Genomic DNA, 5,312 nt, shown 5'->3' with positions numbered 1-5,312 from the left:
CTTTCCGACACATTATATCAAAAGTACACCAGCCGCCTAGAGGAAAATTCAATATTTACTCTCCAGTTTACCAGCAGCAGGCTGTCTCAATGCCTGTGTAGTTGTGAAAGTAAATTTGGCTGCATAGAAAGGAACAGATAAGTCTTTGCTTATTGGTGAAAAGTTGTGCAATAACTGGCTCTCTAAATGATTGCGGAAAAAAAACTGCGTTGTTGTTGAAATTAACTTTAAACTGACACATCAAGAGTTGTGAAATTCAGACCTTGTACTTTTGTAGTAGTACTGCTACAGTTTCACATTTAAACAACTATATATGATCATTCATTCTTTATAATCCTTGTTGTCGATGTTGGAAAACAAGACATTAATCTTGTATTTTAGTTACACTCACTGTGATGTGATAACAGACTTCCTAAAATATCAAAACTGTAATAGCTTCATGAACTGTTTTTCTAAGTTCCTTTATTGTGTCTTCCTACTCCTGAATGTTCCCTTGGTTAGCCCTTTGTCCTACTGATAAATGCCCTGCAGTTGGCTCTTTGCACATGTAGACAGTCTCTTATCACTGCTCAAACAGCAAAGGGTGCCTACGCTGTTCAAAAAGTCATGTACACACTTGAATTTTCTACCCAATTATTGTGTCCACAGGTCCAGAGATCAGGACAAAAACTAGTGATTCACTGGATTTTCTTATCATCATGACAAATGTCATTAAGCCCTTAAGTTTAAAGTGACTTGTCACACTGTCACACAAACTAGGCTAAAGGCTGTTGTCACGACTGACCAAAATAACCTTCTCGCCTTAAAGTACATGCTTATGATACATCTACAGCTGAGGCCCCTGGGAAAACCCACCTGTTGTGGGGACTGGTGAAAATGAAATGTGTTGTTCTACTGCAGATATTAAACATCTGACCATGAAATTATAGTGTGTTCAGAGATTCAGACTTTTTATTAATCACACGATCTTTCTTGGAATATGAACTAAATTTAGTAGTTTCCTGTATTTTATCATTGTTTCCCTTTTTTACCAAAATACTTGCAGCTGTTTCTTTGTGAAACCCTTGTGACTTCGGTTCTGATAGTTTTATTGATCAATTACACAGGTATCTATGGGCTGAGAACATTCTCTTACCAAATCTACAAACTTATGGCAATGCCTGTGTGTTGGTCTATTAATGTGATCCAGACTGAAATATATCGACATCTACTGGATGGATTATATTAATTTGGTTCACAATTAATCCTAATGACTTTAGTGATCCCATGACCAACATTTTCAATTTGTCCAATACCTTAAAACCAAATACTTTTTATTGCTTATTTTAAAGCTAATTGGCAAATGTTAGCATGCTAACACACTGAGATTATGAACATGGTAAACATTTTCTTTTTAGCATTGTCATTTTTAGTATGTCTACCGGTGTTGTGACTTTCTTGTGAGATTTAGCAAGTTTTCAGCAGAAGGGCCTAACAAAATTCAGACCATAAGGCAAAAGGCAAGAAATATTATTCCCATGCCTGCTGCACGACTCTAAAGTTTTCTCTATCTACCTTTTTGGCTTAAAGTGATCACTCCCTTACTGCAGCTAAGCTTTATCCAAATGAGCGGCATGGCATCATTGATATGCAAATACACATACGGCGTCATATGGCAACTTGTATCGACTTTTGGAGATGCAATACAATACCATTGGAAAACAGTATGCTAACACTGATGCTAATGTTAGCATTTAGTTAAAAGATCCACTGTGCCCAAGTACAGCATTGAGAGTTTCTAGCATGGCTGTGGACTCTGACTTGTTTTTAAAAAAAATATTATATAACTCAAAAGATTGTTTGTATTTAAAAGCTGACATACAGTACAAAGTTTACACCTGACAGCAGTATCACTGATCTATGAATCGTACACCTGGTCACTGCGGGAGTGTTCAATATTACAACAGACGCAGTGCAAGCTGTGACAGTTAAGGACTGTTTATTGTTTATTGAGCGTCGGGGGTCCTGATGAAAACACATAGAAACAAAGGAATACTGTACTTATCTTGTGTATGTGTGTGCAAGGTCTGTCTGTCTGTCTGTGCTTTGTGATCATGTTTTTAGCACACTCTGTAATTGCTGGCTGACACAGACTGACACATGAGCCTTTAACCTCAGGGGCCTGGTTTGAGTGGGCAGTGAAAGGCCATCCAAAAGTTCTGGCTTGTGGTGTAATTGCAGCTCTACTCTAAAAGTTGTTAGGACCTGAGAATTTGAATTAGGTTGCAGATGGAGTAAAATGGAAAGCTGTGTCAAGGTTATGCGAGTTGAAGCCATTTAGATGATATCAAAAGATATTCATCATGTGCAGTTTAAATCCCCTTGATCCACTCTGAATCTTTGTTACGTGGGCTTTGAAAGAGCTTCAAAGGAAGAATCTGCCACGCTGTGTAGGAGGAATCCAAGTGATTAATGTTTTCTTCCAGCAGACACGCCGTCTCTAGCAGACCTGCCACGACTACAGGAAGTGAAACCATGGCAATGCAGCCTTGTGTAACACTACTGCGTCAGCTGCTTGTATTAGCTTGTGCCTATGAAGTATTACTCCAGGAAGCCGTGGTTAACTTGGTGTCATTCAGTGTACAAAATGTCTCATCTTCTTCATTTCTACTTCATTGCTGATGTTGGATTTTGTTCCAAAAAATATGTTGTTGATGTTAATTTTTAAAGCAGAAGGCGTCTATGTGGTCTCTCTTTAAGATGACAACGAGCACATTTATTAATTGATTTGAATATGTGTGTATAGTCATCAATTAGTAGATTTGATTAATACTTTTGATATGTGTAATTTCTCAGTGCACAAAACCTGTTTTTGCTCATTTGAAGAGAGTGAATAAGTTTGATACTAAAAGGCTGTTTTCACATTCATCTACTGTAGGGGCAAAGTTTAAGACATATATGTAGCCTATGTGCAGACGTTTTATAAAATCTCAAATACTTTTGGAGTAAATTCAGGTCCAAACAGCAACTGACTTTCAGGAACACATGCACCTCCCATAAGTACCCTTACTGTTCCCTCAGTGGGCTTTGGCTCGATGCCGTGGATCAGACATGCATTAACACACTCGACTGACCGTCCTTTGTTGCCACTGGTAACTGAGGATAACGATCTCTCTCACAGCTAAAGACTAAGCCACCTTGACTGAGCACAAGAGTGAAGTGTGCGTCTGTGTGAGTGCATGCTGGTATGTGTGCGTCATTGGCCACATACGTCTGCAGCTTCTTGTTTGCACACATGTTCAAGGGCTGATGCAACAAAAGAAAAATGGTTGACGTGATCTTGGGCGAGACAATAGGTTTGAGGATCTTTGTGTTGGTATTGTTTTTCTTGTTTTTTTTTCCTTTTAGTAAAAAGAACAGCTCAAACAGGATGATGCAGATAATAGACTGATGACTGATGGCTTTTTCTGCTCAATGATTAACTGGGTGTTAAATAATCATTTGGAATTCAGAAGAAACAAGTCAGGCATGAAGAGAAAGCATAAAAATACACACCATTTAACAGGGAGACAGCATAAACAAGCCTTTTTTCCAGAACATTAACAAGTGACTGACTGCAGCAGTACATGTTTTAAACATGCCAGTGAGTCAGGTTTTTCCATGTTCACGGACAGATATGGACAGATGTTGTTTGCTGGCAATGACGGGGACCATGAGTCACTTTTCCCAAGCTGAATCATTCATAAAGTGCCCTAAATACAAAGGCTATGCCCCCACTGCACCCAGCTTGTGATCAGCCACTCATTAGCTTTTTAATAAAGAAGGCCAAAGGGAGTCGTTTGAGCTATTTTCATTCGTCATTTACGTCAGGTGACTGAGCCTTTGAGGCCCTACGACTGCTCAGAGTGTGACCACAGCTCAGCTCTATCCAGCAACATCATTATCATTACCTCTCACATGAGAAAACTGTCACATGAGCCACACTTTGCGCTTCTGGCTACCTTGACCTTTTGTTTGCTTTACACTTAACTAACTGTCTTTAAATCCTGTTTGATCAGCTGGTACTTGCTTGTTTATTTCCCAGAATCCTTGTTGTAAAATGAAGTTAAAAAAATTCAATACTTAAAAGTTGTCACAACCTACTACCGCACTGTTTAGTCTAAATAGCGTGAAAGCTTTAACTGTAAAACCTGTGTTTACATTGAAGTGGCAGTTGCCAGTGTAGGAGTAATCCTCTTTATAATACTGCTGAGTGTAGTAACTCGAGGCCTGCACAAAGGTCCATGCATAAGTGACGACAGTGTCATATTAGCACGGCAGATCTGGCTCTAATTCAAGCATGAACTTTGACATCCAGAATCAGGTTGGTTTCATTCTGGTTTGCAGAAATACACTGAGCAGAAGCCTTCCTGTTCCTGTGATCCTTTGTACCCTCATCAAGTCTTAGGCAACTCTTATAGAAAATCTGTCAGGCCACAAAACATCTCACATCTCAGTTTTGACGGTCAGAAAAGGGAAATGGGAAAGGGGTTGGAAAGATTCAGGTCCTGTTTATACAGATAAAAACAAAGGGTAAAACTATATTTTTTCATTATTATTACACAAAGTTTAATTATGTACACAAAGACTGGTCTGAAGTAATTTGACACTTAAACCATACAAACAGAAGCTGAGAAATAAAATCACAAAGAGGTAGTAGGTGGTGATATCAGCAGTTATATTGATTAGATCATTTAAGAGTGATCGGTCAGTTGACTGTAATACATTGTTGTTGTATGTTGACATAGTTAACATACAAAAATTATTTGGGATGCTTCCAAATCAGATTTGTACAATTTAACTATAGTCAAAAACAAAACGCTTAAAGTCTGACATGTAAAAATGAGTTATTGGACAAATATGATAACTATTGTGCACCTGACAGCTCATGATGTCGGAGGCTGGAGCGCCATTTGGTTTGCCCTGAGTCCTTGTCACTCATCGGTTGATTGTTGTACTTTGACAGATGATTGTGTTTAAATGTCAAAAGTTGCATTTTTTCCTTCTCTCAGACAAAAAAAAATGCAGCCACATTGCAGCACACCCTCTCACTGCCCTCACACAAGAAACTACATCATTGTATTGAAAGACACAGAGTTCAAAAGATCTGCACATCTGCAGGGGGATTATGAAACCTCCTTGCATCCTTAATGTGAGAGTATTGATAGGAGCCCTTGTACTCCTCATCTCACCTGTCACCTGGCCAATAGCAAGATCCAGATTATGTCCAGAGATGACATGGTTGGTGATTATACTGCTTAAACAAGATAATAATAAGGTATTTTGAACATTAT

This window comes from Larimichthys crocea, chromosome III, assembly GCF_000972845.2.
Source record: "Larimichthys crocea isolate SSNF chromosome III, L_crocea_2.0, whole genome shotgun sequence".
Classification (NCBI taxonomy): domain Eukaryota; kingdom Metazoa; phylum Chordata; class Actinopteri; family Sciaenidae; genus Larimichthys; species Larimichthys crocea.
The sequence above is the reverse complement of the archived record's forward strand: the minus strand, read 5'-3'. Positions refer to the sequence as shown.